The sequence below is a fragment of the Castor canadensis genome, chromosome 11 (assembly GCF_047511655.1).
Source record: "Castor canadensis chromosome 11, mCasCan1.hap1v2, whole genome shotgun sequence".
Taxonomy (NCBI): Eukaryota; Metazoa; Chordata; class Mammalia; order Rodentia; family Castoridae; genus Castor; species Castor canadensis.
This window is the reverse complement of record NC_133396.1, coordinates 137,125,185-137,142,395: the sequence shown is the minus strand read 5'-3', so window position 1 is coordinate 137,142,395 and position 17,211 is coordinate 137,125,185. Positions and strand designations below refer to the sequence as shown.

General features: G+C 36.2%; 1 long non-coding RNA gene across 6 annotated transcripts in view; it reads left to right on the top strand.

Annotated features, from left to right (window-relative positions):
• LOC109675295 (uncharacterized) overlaps positions 1 to 17,211 on the top strand; it is a 439,119-nt gene that overhangs the window by 305,707 nt on the left and 116,201 nt on the right. For 3 of the 6 annotated variants that reach the window (XR_012439077.1, XR_012439080.1, XR_012439082.1), the window contains exons 12-13: positions 14,978 to 15,089; positions 16,533 to 16,585. This is a non-coding gene — a long non-coding RNA (uncharacterized lncRNA). The remainder of the gene's footprint in view (positions 1 to 14,977; positions 15,090 to 16,532; positions 16,586 to 17,211) is intronic. The other 3 variants (XR_012439087.1, XR_012439088.1, XR_012439086.1) reach the window with 1 other exon arrangement.

Below are 17,211 nucleotides of genomic sequence, written 5' to 3'. Positions count from 1 at the left end.
ATAGGGGAAATGGTTTAATGGTCCATATTAATCCAAAGGAAAGAAACTCAGTATGTTGAAGAGATAGCAGCCTTCCCATGTTTAGTATGACACAACTCACAATAGCCAAGATAGAGAATCAACCTAGGTAAAAATTGAGGGTTAAGGGATAAAGAAAATGGGGCATATACAGACAATGAAATATTATTTTTCTGTCAAATGAAATCCTGTCATCTGTGGCAACATGGTGGCAACAGGAAGATATGATGCTAACAAAATAAGTCAGGCACAGGAGGCAAATATATCATGTTCTCACTTGTATGTAGAAACTTAACAAGTTGATCTCAAAGTTGAGATTAGGAGATGGTCAATGCCAGAGGCTGGGAAGGGTGAGGGAATTGTAGGGTGCAGACAGGCTGCTTAGCAGGTACAGGGTGCAGTTAGGTAGGAGAGATAACTTCTAATGTTTTGTAGCATAATAAATAACTATGGTTGACAGTAATTAATTGAATATTTAAATATTTCTAGTAGGATTTTGAATATTCCCAACTCCAATATTTAGGTTTTCAGGTTTTTAACCTTTTTTAATTTATCAGGCCATATTACATTTATTTTTCTATAACTTGGCCAGGAATCACATGTTGATATTCATCTGTAGATATTTAGATACTGATAATTCATTCATGTTCCCTGTTGTGCAGTATGTCAGGATTTGACTTTAACTAAACTTTATCAATTTTATTGTTATGGCCTCTGCTTTACTTGCCTTTATTTCTTTGTTTCACTTTTTGTTTTATGCACAACATTGATATGAGTATTCTCTTGCCTTTGTACTAGTCTGCTTTGCATTAATGTAAGAAATCCTGAGGTTACCAGTTTATAAAGAGAAATGGTAAGATGTGGCTTACAGTTTTGGAGGTTCCAGTTTAGGATCAATCGGTCCTGTTGCTTTGGAGCCTGACCATCATGGTGGGAGCCTGTGGCCAAGAAAAGTTGTCTACTTCATGACTGGTAGGCAAAAGGGAAGAGGAAGAAGGGAGTACCATCCCCCTCTCCTCTTCAAGCACACACCTGCGATGACTAAAATACATTCCGCAGGCACTGCCTCTTAGCCTCCATCGCCTTGCCATAGCACCAAGCTGGGAATTAAGCCTTTTACCACCTGGTTCTTTGGGAACATTTAAGAGCTAAACTAAACCTGTCTTCTATGTAACATTTTCTTTCATGGATTCTTTTACTGGCCTAACTTGGGAACACTCCTGTGGTCAGTCATTTGTCAGCTCGACTAGGTCTGATGGATGACTAAGGAAAATCAATTCTCCTTTATAGGACTGCCTTTGTCAGTGGACTACACAGGGATTTTGCATAGCACTGTAGTCTCAGGATTTGAAGAGAGTGAGAGCAAAGGATGAAAATTCTCTTAAAGAACAGGTTCTGGAATTCTCACCTCTTTCTTTGGTCAGAAGTAAGAGAAAGTCCATCTGTTCTCAAGGGTGGGGGGAATGTGGAATCAACCCTTTTAGTCCAGTACTGTCTGTTTTCCAGTCAAGATAATTGTTTGCTATCTATTGTTATGTAATGAGCTTCCTCAAAGTTAATCAAACAATATTTTCTATTTTTTTGTGATTTTTAAAGATGGCAGCCTGCTCTGGCTGTGCAGTTTTCTAACTTAGGACCACTTATGCTCCTGGTTTTGATTTGCAGGCTGCTGACAGTTATTGATATTGAACATTTTTCCATCTATCTTTGGCCATCATCTTTTAAATAAATATCTATTTGTGTCTTTTGCCCATTTTTAATTGCATTATGTTTGCTTGCTGTTGGGTTTCTCATTAGTGTGAGTATTAACACTTTGTTGGATGAATGGTTTGCAAACTTTTCCTCCCTTGTTGAGATTTGGATTGTCTCCTCACACTGTTGATGGCTCCCTTTTTTTGCAGAGATTTTCAATTTAGTACAACCATTTTTGCCTATTTTTTAATTTTGCTCCCATGCTATCAAAATCTTACCTAAAACCTTTTTGCCCAGTCTTTCATCATGAAGCATTTCTCCAGTGGTTTCTTCTACTGAGTTCATAGTTTTGGGTCTTATATGGAAGCCTCTGCAGGTGGATGTCCACATGTGCACTTTCATTCTTATGCTATGGGATATACTTTACCTTTGAGGCTTAGATTCACTTGTTATTCTAATATGTGATTGGATTGGGTGGAACCATAAAATGTATCCATTTTGTTCTTGAATTCAGCCTACATCCTTTTTAATAGAAGGTATAAGAAATATAGATAAGTGTATTCCCAGGTAATGCTACAGCTCAAATAATCTGTTTGATGTTGATTAGTAGGTATTTATCCTCAAATTTATACTATTTATATTTTTTTGAAATACTGGGGTTGAGCCCAGGGCCTCATGCATGCTATGCAAACACTGTCCCATTTGAGCCACACTCCAGCTCTTTTGTTTGTATTTTGTTTTTGAGCTAAGGTCTCCATAAGTTTGTCTGGGCTGGTCTTGAACTTGCAGTCCTCTTGCCTTCACTTCCCAAGTATCTGGGATTACAAGTATGTGCCACCATTTCCAGCTCTGAATTTATGCTACTTTTAATTACATACTCAAGAGAAATTTAATACTATTCCCAGTAGCAATGTCTAAACATTAATTTTTATTTAATTATATTTGATACTAAATATTAGATTTTCTCTTATTAAAAGCAAGCTTTGAATAATATAAAATAGAATTTTTTATAACAAATTTCTCTTTGATTTATTCAAAGTAGTTTTTACTGGAAATGCTTCTTCAATATTTATTTAATTTATAATAAGGTCTTACTTCTGAGGTTTTTGTTCTTGTTTCTGGCTATGTTCTTAAGTTTGCCAGGAATTTTAAGCAAAACGTTTTCTTTTTGGAGACAGTACTGAGATTTGAACTCAGGGCCTGCTCTCGCTAAACAAGTGCTCTACCATTTAAGCCATACCTCCAGCCTTTTATGCTTCCTGGTAAGAACAACGACGGGCTGAACCACCATGCCCAAATTTATTGGTTGAGATGTGGTCCTGCTAACTTTTTGCCCAGGCTAGCATTGAACCATTTTCCTCTTGATCTCAGCCTCTTTAGTAGCTGGGATTACTGGCAGAAGCCACCACACACAGACACAAAATATTTTCTTAAATCTTGTATGAGATATTGGGCAAATGTTACTTTTCTGATCACAATTATTTTGGAATTGGTTAATTTTTGTTGTCTTAAGTTAAACCCATCTTCCAAATTTATAAGCATGAGTACACTAAACAATTGTGATACAAAGCAGAATCTGCGACTAGATGAACTATGACCAAATTGTCTCATTTAGTAGGGATTTAACTGTGTAGCAATTGTATTACTGACACTAACAAAACACCAAGGCAAGAGCAGTAGACTAGAAATTGTAATTTAGCATTTTTTCTTTAATATTATTGAAATAAATTGCCTTGGGTTTTTTTTTCTCAAAGTACACTTGAATATATTCTTTTGCTTTATACTGGTGAAAATATAGCTGTGGAGTGTGGTGGACTGGAGGAGATCACATGTCATGGAATAATGATTAAAACAAGTCTACACTCTTGTGAGGCTGTGGTTGGGATGGATTAGCAACTGTGTGCATTTACTTTGGCAGAGGCACAGCAGAGTCAGGGAGTCCACGCTTAGTAGAAGCTGAGTGTTGGGTCGAGGTGACTGAAACTGAAATCCAGTAACTTGCTCACTTCCTTTCTTCCTGGGCACTTGTGGAGGTATTAGAACCTCAAGCTTTGAAGGAAAGAAGCAGCACATGCCAAGTGAAAGGGCTGGGCAGCCCAGACCTCCCAGCACTAGCCAAGCGGGTCCCTTTAGCTGACTCTGCCCCTTCCCTCTTTTCTGAAAAGGCCTTTCAAGTATGCATCACCACCTGGTCACAAAGCAGCACTGAAAAGTTTAAAAGCCTTCTGACCATTTGGACCATAGTTACTTTATAAATCAATTAATCTGCTCAAGTAATTGAGAGTTGACAGTATATGTACCTCTATTATTGTTAAACTTCCAGATACCCTTATTAAAACATTGGGGTAATAAACTCCACCCTAACTTCAAAAACCCATACACAAAGAGCTGACTTCATTATCTGCAAAGCGCAGGCTTTGCCTGAGTCCCTGGAGCAGGTGACAATTTGATTTTTAAGTGGCTCACTGATACTTTGCATTGATGTAGCACCATTTAAACCAAATCTCCAAGTGCTTTACAAAACATTAATTAATGACAGCTCATAAAATCCCATGGAGGATGGTACATTTTGCAGCTACCCTTTTAGAAGCAAAATTTCCTGGGGTTAAGAGACTTGATGAAAGTCACACTTCAAAAGCATTTGTGAAGCTATGAACAGAGTTCAAAATTAGCAACTGTCACTTTCTAGCTCTATCAAGCAGGACTTATTGCCTCTTACGGGGGTGTCGATAACCAAAATAATTGCCATGTTGTTTTTGAGGGTTTTAAAACAAAAGTAGCACAATCCAGAAAGTAAATAGGCCAGAAACACATTCTAAATAAGCCTGGTAAGGGTTGTAAGTTTCTTACTGATGCACAAGTACTGAATCTTTAGGCCTAGGGTCATGGTCCAAGTGGTAGAATTCTTGTCCAACAAGCATGAGGTTCTGAGTTCAAACCTCAGGACTACCAAAAGAAAAAAACAAAACAAAACTGTTGAACTCTAAAATTGAAGTCTTTGCTATAAAAGACACCCATCACTTGAAAACAGTGCATTGTTTGGAGAGGGAGAATTTGGCAATTTATCAGTGAATGTCAATTTAAAAGTTCAAAACTAACCCATGGAGAGCTACATATAACCATGCTTTAAAGAGCAGTGCAATATAAAGTTTAGATCACAGGCTTTGGTGTTAGACCACAGGCCGAATAAAAATTTAGGCCCTGTTGTATAATTTTTGTGAGAATCACAGAATCTATCTGAGTTTCAGTTTTCTCATTTATGAAATGGAGATGGAATCTAAGTTATTGTGTACTTAAACACAGACACAAAACATAGACTATGCACAAAGAAGAATGGTGGGTTCTTTACTTATCACAAAACATTCCATTTCTCTAAGTGGAAAATTTAATGGGGGATTTTTGCTTGTCTCAATTTTTGAACATGTCATCCATGTAAGTAGTATAAAATTAATTTTACTAAGGAGAAAGTTGAAAAAAAATTATGTCTCCCTTTCTTGGAGTTACCTGTCCTTCCCAAATGTATATTTCTAAAGTCAGCTATAAATTTACATATATTATATTTACACATTTGTTTGTGCAATAAAAATGGTTAGATCTAATATATACTGTGTATCAGTCATCTTTACTTCACATCACAAAGTACCCGAGACAGCTAACTGTGTAAAGAAGACAGGTTTATTTAGCTCTTAGTTGTAGAGGTTCAAGGGCCTGATACCTGTATCAGTTCACTTCTGATGAGGACCCACGGCAGACAGAAATGACAGAAGCATGTTTTAGAGCAAGTGCTCACACCTCCAGCCAGAAGCAGAAGGAGAAGCGTAGACCAGGTTTGTTCCTTTTACAATAATCTTCTTATGAGAACTATCTTCCCTGGGCATGCCCACAATGTCCTGCAGATCTCCACTAGGACCCACCTCCCCAAAGTTCCACTCCCTCCCAATAGCACCACTCTGCAGACCAAGCTGTCAAACACGATGGTACCACAAGGGACACCAACCATCCTGCATCCTTAGCATTCTGTCAGCACAATTAAGCTTGATTCTCATTTCATATTATATTTTAGGCATCATTTCATGTTTGCATGTTTAGAGTTTTTCTTTTAATACCTATATGCTACTTTTTAATGAGTAGTTCACTAACAAATGCCATAGTAAAACATGGTAATTTTTCCAGTCCTTTGCTAACAAGAATTGTTTGAGGTGAGCATCTTTGTACACATTTTGTGTTGTACATAAATAAATTCTAATTCTGTGTGTGTGCATGCATGCGTGTGTGTACCAGATAAACTGTTGAAAAGCTGCTATATACAATTTGCTTATATACTATACTTAATTTTAGTAAATATTGATAATTTTGTTATATAGAAGTTGTCAAATCTGTCAGTCCCATTAATTTCTCCTTACCCATAGCCAATACTATATATAGGTTGAGTGTCCCTTGTCCAAAATGTTTGGGACAAGAAATGTTTCAGATTTCAGAATTTATTGGATTTTGGATTTTACATATACACTGTGAGATATCTTGGGGATTATACCCATGTCTGAAGATGAAATTCATTTATGTTTCATGCACACCTTATACACAGACTCTGAAGGTAATTTTATACAATATTTTCAGTGCACCTGTGTTTTGACTGCATCCTGTCAAATGGCATCAGTTGTGGAATTTTCCACTTGTGGTCATGTCACTGCTCACAAGCAGTTTTAGAATTTGGATTCTTAGGTAAGGGATGATTGTCCTGAAATACCAGACTTCTTTGGGTTTTGTCAACTTGTAGGTACAAATGTGTTTCACTAATTAGAATGCAAATTGAAAATATTAAAACTAGAATGCCCTTACTCAAGTAACAACAAAAAGAACAACTTTGCTGATGTTTACTCTTGACTGAATAAATATATTTAATACTTTAGTGTACCACCCAGCCAATGTTATCCCCTGGATTTGGAGCCATGTTTGTTTGTACTGTATAGGTAAATATTTTTCTCAACACTCATCGTAAAAAAGACCATTGATGTTTAAATGATATGGTTCTTTGCTGGAGATTTGCATGATGTTTAAATATTGTTAGACTTTTTAGTCATTTTCAGCTATTAAATGTTCCTGACTTCATTTAAAGAAGGCTAATAAACAGCCTGAATATATTACCAGAATTAATTTTTGAGATTTGGTATAAATGTTAGAATAATTTTGAAGTTTTGCAGAAATGAAAGTTTGCTTCTAATAGCTTGCGTGTTCAAATGTATTTGTGTACTTATTGGGAAACAAATTATTTTCATCAAAAATACAGCCTGTGTATGTGGGTATAAATGTGTGGGGTAGTGTTTATACGTTGTATTCATGGCTTCCTGAAATGGTAGAAAACATATTGACCAATGTCACTTATGGTTCATGAGAAAGTATTTTAATTTAATGTTAACCATATTACTAACAGGTTGGAGTTGACATTTGTGAAATTGATTTTTACTTTACATGCACATGAGATGAAGGCTTAAAGGAATTATTGTTATAATTCTTTGACATCAATTATCCTGACAGTTCAAACAGTGTTCTTTACAGCCTGGATGAGATCTATAATTGAATCAGTCTTCTACTTAGTTATCCTTTTTTGCTAAAATAGAGTGCTCAAATGTTTCTGTGTTTGCATCTGTATTGATAAAGGAACCACCCTAGAGTATGTAGAGGTGGAGGTGCGATGTGAGGAAGGATTGGTGAGAAGCTATACAGCATGAGGTTTCCCTTGCTTGTCTAAATCTTGAAATATCTTCCAGATTATCTCCTTGTTTTGAGTGAGTTCCCCCAAGATTGTTGCATGAAATTGATGTTGTGGTATGTATGGTAGAGTTTTTGGGTGTATTCTCACGTCCTTGTCACCTACAAGTCCTGCATACAGTTTCAGAATGGCTAGAGTATGTTAGCTGAGTTAAATGGTGAACTCATTGAACAATTTACATGACTTAATCAAACATTTTGGGGGGAAGTATGGCTCTAACATATTTTCTGAATAATTAAATGTAATTGACTTAATTTAAAAATGCATTTTGGGCCCAATATGGCAGTCAACTTGATTATAGTTTGGTTTAAATTTTGCACATTTAAGAAGAGAATGAAACCACAACCAATTTCCCTAAATGTTATCCTATACAATTTCTATATTTACCTTACACTAGTACGCTATACTCAAATTGCAAGATAATTTCATGTGATAATAATGAGTTTTTGTCATTCCCAAGCTTTGTTCGTTGTCCGAAGAGGAGTTTCATTTTATAGTAATGACGATTCTTTGCTTGGCCCACATTTAGTCAGTCTTCTGAATCCTCTTGTAGACCCATGCATGCACTTGCCGTAAAATCCAGTTTCAACAAATAATGCTGCCAAGACAGTTTATCAGGAACACACACCCTCATACCCACATCTGATCAACATTGTTCACTCACTGCCCTTGTTATCTGACCACTTGGCTTGCCTTCAGCAGGACTCTTGCTTGGTTGGCTCAGTCAGATTTTCCCTCATACTTGATGTTTCCATCCACCATCATCCTTATCCTTCCCTGTGAATCCCCACTTATCCCTGGTATATTTGGGATGGAGCCCACTGCTACATGATGACTGCTTCTCCTATAACAATCATGCTGAATAAAATTTATATACACAGTTTAAGCCTCTGTCTGCCTCTGGTTTTCCTTGACAGTAGAAAGTAGACACTCAAAAGACAATAACCATTTTGTTTAGATTTTAAGTTCCTGTCAGCTTTCAGTCATGATAATGAAATGGTTGAAGCAATTAATTTATGAGGGAAAAAGTTTATTTAGTGCACAGCTCCTGGGAACATGCATGGCAGAGGAAACCACTCACTTTATAGACAGGAAGCAAAGAGAGAAAGAGGTAGAGGAGTGGCAGGAGTCCCACAGTTGCCTCCTAAAGCACTCCTCTGGGGATGTTGGGATCTCCTACAAGGAGACCCACCTCCTAAAGGTGCATAACACTTTTCAATAGTGTGACCTTTGGGCCAAACCTTTAACACATAGTCATTTGGGGCAACACACAATAGCTCCACTACAGCAATTCCCAAATCTTGAGTTCCTAAGGGAAAGGACAGAAGTAGTGGAGAGAGTTGACAAGTTTCTTTCTTTCTGCTGTTCCAGATCAGTGGTTGGATTTGATGAGTTGGGGAGGAAAAGGCTGTGCACCTAAAGACATAATAGTATTGGCTGCAGAATCCTCAGACTCCATACACATTTCTCTGACCAGTGTGGCAGAGAAATACTAAAGCAATAGAAATTCTGGGGAACCCATGGCCTTGGACAGTGGACTAATTTCAGCAACCAGATAAAGATAATTAGATTTTGGCCACCTATAGCCAAAATACTCTGGAAATACTTAGCACTGATGACTGTACCAAACATTGCTGCAAATGTCAATAAATATCTTGGTTCTTATATCTTAGAGTCCTGTCCTATGGGATTCTGATTTAGTTAGATTAGGTGGGTGGACATACATGTGTGCATATACACATACCCCCACATGTATGCACATGTGTGTTTTATGTACACACGTACATCATGTGATTCTAATTACAGTTGACATAGCAACTTTTGAGGCTAGTGTTATTATTTCCTTTACTCAGCAGCTGTAACTTTAGGTATGTTAAAAATCACTTGAAGGATTTTGTTAAAGCATAGATTTATGGGTCTTTGTTCAGAATTTCTGATTCAGGAAAGGTAGAGCCTGAGAACTGCATTTGCACCAAGTTGCTAGAAGGGGCCGATCCTTTGGGCTGGGGACCATGCTTTGAGAATTTCATGTATGAAGGATGGAGAAGGCTAATGAACTTGAAGTTCACATCACTAAAAGAGGAGGTATCAGAAACTGCTGTACTGATTTTGCGTATATTTATTTTTTCCCCCACTAAACTACTATGCTGTTGTTATAAATTAGGTTTTGTATCTGTTATCTTAAATGATAGATACTATTATTGCTACCAGTAGCAGTAGTTCTTGAAAGAACAGGGCCATTAAGTGCTATTATTGTATAATTATAAAGAAATTACAGCTCAAATATGTGATTTCCACATATCCAAAAAGCAAGTAAATGAAAGACAATAGAAAATAATCAAGAAAATAATCAAGATACCTACTAAAAGTCCAGCTTCTTCAAATACTTTCTTTTTTTAACATTTATTAGGAGAGTCTCCCTGTTTGTTTTTTTCCTTTATTATTGTGTTGGATGGGGTACATTGTGACATTTACCCACGTTCTTACAATGTATCAAATATATCATACATGAATTCACCCTCTCTAAGTTCTCCTTTATTCCCCACTGTCCCGATTCCTGAAGTGGTTTCAACAGATATCATTTTTGCATTTACTTACATGTGAAAGTCTATATTTTCCTATTACTCTATTCTAATCAGTCAAGATGAAACACTTTCATATTTTAGTTCCTTCCTTTTTATCTTTATAATACACAATTTTATGTTAGCTAAATTCATAATCAATGTGGTGATAGCATATTACAGCTATTTACGTGACTGAATTTTCTAGCAATATTCAGTGATGTGTATTTTTATGTTAACTTCAGGTTCTATATTATCATAATAAATTAAAATAGGCAAAATCTTTCCATATCCTGTAAATATGTTTATTTGGAAAATTTATAACTTCTAAAATATCTCTTGAGTATAATGAATTGCTTGGAGTTTAAAGAATTGCTTAATTCAGTTAAAACATTCTGCTTTTGACATATCAGTGTGTATGTACATATCGGTTCCTTTCAGGGTATTGTATATTTTCTTCTGAAAGTCAAAGTATGTATCATATAGATAAGATGTTTAAAGACTATCAGTCCAGAAGCAAAATTTTTATTTTCTGGGTCTTTTTCACTCTTTCTTTGGGTTTGGTAGAACAAATAGAAGTGTTATTCCTTTGAAAACACTTTCTATAAACCTCATCTTTCTATAAACACTTTAAAATGCACATTTATCCCTCTCAAGAGACTCAGCTCTTTGCTGACATCTGCAGATCACTTCAATGAGAAGTGTCCAGTGGTTGTTGGGACTGCCTCACCTGTGTGGAGACTGCCAGGGACTTGATTAGCAGCTGCTTCTTCAATATCAGAACCGAGCGTGGCTTTAGTGAGCACTTTTACACACATGCACATCACATTTATGGGCCCATGAATGCATTTACAGTTTCATGGGCCATAAGCAATATTTCTGGAAATAAAGTTTTAGCTAGCTATATATGTATTACATACAGATCTATTTTAATATTTTACAACATAAATAGATATTACCTTGCCCAAAGCAAAAATAACAATGACAAAACAACACATACACTCCGATGAGAAAACCAACACTCAACAAAGAACTTGCAGACCCTGTAAACAGAAGCTTTGGAGAAGAATATAGTCAAGTAATTAACTGTAACAAGAAAGAAACACAAACTTATTTAATTTCATCAGATAGAGGTCATATGAAAGTATGGAATAATTATTGCTGTTAGTAGTTTTAAGCACAAAAAAATACTTGAGTTCTTGTTAAGGCCTACCTACACTTCTGATACACATGCAATTCCATCTGGGGAATCAGTAATTTGTTGTGACCATTGTAAGCTGCGCAACATTAAATTCAGGACCAGCATATCTACTACTCCATATCTACAATGAGATACTTGGGTAGGAAAGCATGGGTCTAACTGGTAATGGGAGGCAGACATCTCCCTAGGGCTGAGCCTGTAAATATAAAGGGTGCTGTGCTCAGGGAGGCACCTCTCCTCTCTGCCAGCTGCATTCTCCAGGCTCATTTACCCACATCAAGCCTAAGGTTTTTCTCAGTACTTATACATGTCAACTATTTTCTATGGAATGGAAACCCATTTATCCCTCCTGATTTTGTGTAGTCATCTCCCTGTCTTTTCAGCTTCTCAATGCAAGACTTCATATTGTGTTCCTTGCACTATACCAAGTTGAGAGTTTTCTAGGCACATAAACAGCCAATGTGTGGACAAGACAGCATTCCATTTTATTACTGTGGTCTGAGAAGTTACTGTGATTTGGATAAGAGTCAGCTCACAGTGGGAGTCTACTGCAAATGTCTATATATTTTTAATAATATCTTAAATAAAATTTTATTTGAAGAAGAGATTTCAAAATCTTTACAACTATTATTTGTGGTAGCTAGAGTGCTTAGCATCAATTATTCTGCCATAAAGGAAACAAGATTAGTAATTAGAAAAGTGTCCTGTGAAATGTTTTAAACTCACAAAATTGTTCTATTTAAAATTTATTAGCATCATAATTGTTCATTGATGGGCACATTCATATGAAATTAGATTTGTAGACACTTTTTTATTTTCATTAGAGTAAGGAATGCAATCAGAGGTGCCCAAATGAAATTCCTAATGAGCCTGTCAACAAATTATCTTAATTGAACACTTATGTGTGGCTGCTTTAAAAGAAAACTTGTTTCAGGACAATAGATATGATTTGTAAAATCACTAGACTTGACAGATTCTGTGGTCTTCTCCTTAAGCCCTCTTTTCAGACAAAAGTGCATTTATTTTGCTGTCATTATTATTTGAGACATCTCTCCTTCCTTGTCTTCTTTCCCTCCCTCCTCCCTCCCTCCCTCTCTCCCTCTCTTCCTTCTTTTCTTCCTTGGAGAAGATAATTATTTCCTTACTCATTCTCAGATCTTTCACGAGTAAGACCACATTTGTAATTTTTCAGTCTTCTTTGGAATCATTTTAAGGGGAAGGAGAATGCAGAAATTGATCAAAATTGCTCAGTTGGGAGGCTGGAAATGGTATGAGGCAATCTAGGCAAGAGTTCAGTCCTCCTCACAAATTTTCTTTCATTCAGTGGCCTCGAAATGGCAGCAGTGGAGAGAGAGAGAATAAAACAGAGAATATCAGAGAGTCATGAAGAGTCCAAGTACATTGCATCTGTGAGGGGGATGGTACAACAAAATGCACTGAAAGCCCTTGAATAAAGCGGGGGTGGGGAGAGTGTAAGGAAGAGTGATAAAGTGGCTTAATCTAATTAATGTACAATATATTCATAGCTGAAATACCACTGCAAAATCCCTTCGAACAATGAACGTGGGCTTAAATGAAGGACAGGATTGTAAAAGAGGTCCTGTTAGGGTGTGAGAATTAGTGGGAGGGGGGAGGGTGAATGGAGGGGAAGGGTGAATGTGGTTGATGCACATTATATACTTATATAGAATAGGACAATGAAACCTGTTGAGATTATTTTAAGTAGGGGGGAGGGGTGAGAGAGAGATGGTGGAGGCAAACCTGATTAAGGCACATTGTAAGCATATAGGGAAATGTCACAATGAATCCCCACGTACAACTAATAAATGCTAATAAATGTGAAAAAAAAAAGAAATACAAGTATGTGATCCTAAACCCATACCAACTAATTTAGAAATTCTGGGGTTACAACCCAGAAATCCTCCAGGTGGTATGAAATGTGTGCTCAAGTTCTAGAACCCGGTCTGCCAGTTCTTTGGAGAATGAAGGAACTGGAAGACCTCATTCTAAGCTTTTCCGCTATTTTTCTTAATGTCACAGAATTATTGCAAAAAGATGCTGAAAATGCAGTTAGAATAGCTGATCATAGAGAAAAATTAGAAAACACAATTTTGTAAGCTCAGATGAGACTCTTCTGTTGTCTACGTGATAGTTAGGGGTAATTCACTCATCCCGTAAATGGATTAAAAATAACATGTTTCATACCAATTAAAGTCTGACAGCAATCAACATTTATTGAAGACCACAAAATAATATTCAAAGAATTCATGTTTTTATAACATTTATTTGGATTTTGATGTGGAAAAGCTTGATATGAGATGAGACATGGAAGATATTTTTATAATCCTTAGGTCATTAGAGTTGCAGGGAGAATTGTCTATAACCATTTCCAAATTCATATGAACACAATTTTGGTTTTCCCCCAGTAAATTTCCATAGTCGTTTTTCTGAATTCCCTGTTATGGAATGTTCTTTGATTTGCAGGTATGTGTTATGTATAACTGAGAACAGAGAATCTCAGAAACTGTTGTTTCTAACAAACCTCAAAGTTCTTAACATATGGTTGTTGTTGATTGAATTTATCTTGCACAACAAGAAACTAAGATAAGATTTCATTCAGCAAAAAAACACTGTGAAGTATCACTTTATGGAAAGCCATTAGCTAGGACTCTAAAGTATGAAGCAACATGAAATGCAAATAACAAACAATATAATTAAACTGTCAAATGTGATAGCAAAATTTATGTGAAAATGCACACAGCCCCAGTATTCTTCTCTTTTTTGTCCCCAGTTTTTAAGACAACATCAAAACAGTTAGTTATGAGAATATTTATAACCTGTCAAGGAAAAAAGACTAGCGACTTGGTGGCTATGTCTCCCTGAAGGAATAGTTAGTTCCAAAGCATCATTGATGTGAATATTGTGTCTTTTCTGTTTTGCAGAACAGTTTTTGATGCTAATAAGTTTAATTGTGTTAGAAACATAATTATTTAAAAGCCACTGGCATTAAAAACATCAGCACATTTTTGTAATAGAATTGTAGATATGGGATCATCTTTAATATAGGGGCATGTATTTTAATTCAACCATTACTTTTTATTTGAAGAAATGAGATCACAATAAGATAAAGATACTTTATAGGAAGTTGATAGGGTCGATGGGAGATGGCTTTCAGAGAGCTTTTTGCTTATGAATATGGCCTTTTTTTGGTAGGCTGTGCAAAAAGTTGGAACATGTCTAAGTCTTCCTTGCCACTCACACAGACAGACAGAACCATTCCTCTGAATGGCTTCCAGTTGTTTTTATATGCATATGGAGACTGTTTTATTTATGAAGTGACAAAATATCCCTACAAATAAACAACCAGCTTCAATAATAAAAAGTGATCAAATAACCTCACATATAGCTGACTGTACACTATATTACGGAATGTGAATATTCTGGAAAATCTAAAAGGAATTTATTCTTCATCAGTGGAAATTAAATACTGTCTTTCCAAAGAAAGAGGTGTCAAAGATGAAGGGGCAGTTTGAATAACAATAGATGTAGGAGAAAGAAAAAAGCTGTGGATATTGTGACTATTTGTTTTAAAACAGAAAAGTTCATTTGAGTAAATCATCAGCTTATGGAATTAACACAAAATCTGTGTTTGCAGCTCAGTTTTGTAATATTCCCTTGTGAGTTAGTTTCAATTTGATCTCAAATGTGAACTCCAATTAATATCTTTTTTCACAGTAATATGAAGAATAAGCAAGATATTCCACAAGCATGAAATATGAAAGTGCACATATGAAGTAGCATCACTTCCCTGGCTTGGAAGGAAACATTTTTTGGAATTTTTCAACATGTAAGACGTCCTAATGCAGCAGTCTGACAAATGCCTAGCAGATGGGCTGGTTTGATTTGTGCCTGTTACAAGTACAGGAGTTTCCTCAGATCACAGACATCCTTCAATTCTGCTTAGGTGATCAGTGATCCTGCACAGTTTCACAAAGAAATCATTTATGCTTATTTTATTTTTATATATTTTTAAAGGAGGGTCCCACTGTGTAGCCCACATTGGCTTCAAATTTGTGATCCTATTTCAGTCTCTCCAGTTCTGGGACCACAGGTGTGCACACTACTAGGTCTGACAATTTACGTTTATTTCTAGTAGCAAAACTTATGAGGTTAAAAAAGTTGGATTGACAGTAAGAGAGGGATGGAGGGACAGAAGGAGAATGCGAGAAAGGGAGAGATTTTTACCTAAACCCAGGAATCCTCCTTATACTTTTATTTCCTTTATATACATGTCTGTTTTGTTTCCCTCACACTTTACATCCATTTCATAATAACTGCCTAAGAAATCACCCCAAACCCAGTGGCTTAATACAACACAATGGTACTGCTGTGAACCATTGGTCCTGTGTCAATGATTGACTCTTACTTCTCTTAGAAAAGTGCCACTGAGCCCTGATGTTTTATAACAGAGTAGAGAACAAAAGTCTTTTTGCTGTGCTTTCCCATATTTTCCTCAATTTCAGTAGTTGACTTTGTTCTAATCAACACATTGCTGCTTGGTGTGTGAAGACTGGGACTCAGAACAAGGGTCTAGAACCTGAATCCGTACCCTCAGCTAGGGTAGGAAATTCCTTGACCCCTTAACACTAGGCAATAAAGGAGAAGCTCACATAGTCTGAATAATGTGCACAACCGGATGCATAAACACATTCTATGGTCTCCTTTGCACAAAAACCTACACATCCAAATGACTCATAATGACTCCTCATATTGACAGACATACTGCAGCTCAGAACTTTGAATTATACTTACATAGTTACTTTCAGGGTTTTAATATTACTCTGGACTCTCACTACTTACCCCACACATATTTTCAATGTCAGTAGAACAGAGACATCCATGTACACACGTGAAGGGGTCTGTTAATTGAAGTGTGTTTGTTCCGAAGAGTTTCTTTGGAAATGAAAATTTAATATATTTATAAAATATACTACTTTCAGAGTGACATAAAACCCTATAAGACCTGTGTAAAAAGCCTCCAGCAAGTAATAGCATTTGTAGAGGCTTTCCAAAATATACATTGGGTGATAATATTTCATCTCCCACTGCTTTATAGTTTTATTGTGAGCCTAAAACTAGTCATGCTGCACAAGTGAAACCTACCAAAAATTAACAAGATCATTTGGAACTTTGGGATAGTGTGTCTGACATTTTAGTGAGGAAATGCGAAGTTGGCTTACAAAAAAGTCAATTCTAATTTCTGTTCTCTTTGCTTGTTTTGTCATTTAAGTGAGTTGGGATGGATAGGATCGCCATGTTCATCTGAGGTATTGCTGAAAACAGGTAAGTTCACTATTCTTGTGGACATAATTTTCCTATTGTTGACATTGTTACTTACTGAGCCTCTGAGGTGTTTCTACTGAAAGGTTATAATTTCCTGTGCTCACCTGGGTGAGGGTTTACTAATTTCTCCACTCATACTTTCATGTATCACCTAAGAATGTAAGTAGTATCATCTGTATTGTAAAGCAATGTGAAAGAAAGGGTTACCAATGGAACTCAAGGATTATACAGTATTGCACAAAACACCATAGCAGATGAGATAGGATGGTGCACTATATTTGGGGTTCATCCACAATTTTCAAAACAGCAGGGCTTTCTTCTCAGCTCTTCAGTTCTTTCAGGCTTGTGAATTCTTCATCAAGATGGAAACTACAATCTTTTTGCTCTTCCTGAAAATGTGAAAATTTTTTGAAGCTGAGTTTGTTTATAGTTGGTAAGGAAGAGAAATGAAGGAATTAAGCCAAGTAATTCGCAAAATCTTATAAAGAGGGTTATTTGAGGAACTGATTTACTTTCTTATAAGACTATAGGAGAATCATTAGAATATTTTCTAAAAAAAAATACCTAAATAAACTGGAGGAAGTAGAGCAATTACTCATTAGGTAAGTCACATAATTCTGCTAACA